Source organism: Arachis hypogaea, chromosome 10 (assembly GCF_003086295.3).
Source record: "Arachis hypogaea cultivar Tifrunner chromosome 10, arahy.Tifrunner.gnm2.J5K5, whole genome shotgun sequence".
Classification (NCBI taxonomy): Eukaryota; Viridiplantae; Streptophyta; class Magnoliopsida; order Fabales; family Fabaceae; genus Arachis; species Arachis hypogaea.
The window spans coordinates 63,218,970-63,220,200 of record NC_092045.1 but is presented as its reverse complement, the minus strand read 5'-3'; positions in this window follow the sequence as shown (position 1 = coordinate 63,220,200).

Here is a 1,231-nt window from a genome sequence, read left to right as displayed (position 1 = left end):
AGACTTTTGATTGAGTAATCAAGTTTGAGGCATTTTAGAAGAGTTGAAAAACGGGTTCCAAAAAGAAATCTGAAAGCGGTTTGATTCAAATGAACCGGTTTCGTTTCAAATGAGTTGATTTTTGGACCGGGTTGGAACTTGTGATTTTGTATGGTTCAATTTCATAATAAATTTAGTTTTATTTACTTGAACCGAGAATCTATGATTTTAAGAGTTTCAATGAATTTTAAAGAATTGATGTAAGATGACCTTCCCTAAAGACTTGGGACTCTGCCGAGGAACTTTTGTTATAAAATCCCATTGTTGTATGGGTGATTTCAAATACTTTGAAATAAATCTTTAACCTTCCATGGTTTTGGATGTTTTGGAAAGAGAATGCCGAGAGTGGCTTTGTTTTAAAAAGGGAACTCACTTTGAGTAAATTTGGCTTATGAGCCTGAGATGATTTGAGAAACGAGATTTCTAAAGCCAAGGGTGAAAAGAGTTGAAACTTAATTTCAAAGTGAAATGAATAGAGAAAATGATTTATGGCTTAAATGTCGATTCCATGAATTTGATGATTTTGAATGTGGAAGTGTTGTTTTGTTGTGAGCCGGAATGGCTGTGTATGATTATGAAAATTGGCTGGTTCTGGATTGAATCGTGAGCTAGAATGGCTTGAATGATATGAATATTGGCTGGTTCTGGATTGAACCGTGAGCCGGATGGCTGAGATGGATGTTGATCCATGATTGAGAATGAAAGCATTTATGCTGAGACACTGATAAGTTGTGATGTTGCACTTCCACTATCGGAGATAAGAGTTTCCCTGGGAAGAAGCAGTGGCTAGCCACCACGTGCTCCAAGTGGAGACTCGAAGCTCTTTTGACCCTATGTCGTCAGGGTGGCTGGGCACTTGACAAACCCCAATTTGACGGTTTGTTGTGTATTAAATTTAGAGTATTTTGATAACCTTTTGCCACATTTAACCTATGAATTAGCATGGTTTTGCTATCTCTCCCATATTTGTGCTTAAGTGTAAAAACATGCTTTTTAAGCCTTATTTTGATGAATTCTAATTTCTCTTTGATTCCATAAGATGCCTTGATGTGTTTGCTAGTAATCTCAGGATGTAATAGGCTAGACATGGATCAAAGGAAGCAAGGAAGGAAGCATGCAAGTGGAGAGAAGAACAAAATGCCAAAGATCTGATCCAGGCCATGCACGCGCACGCGCACAAGGAGCTCACGCG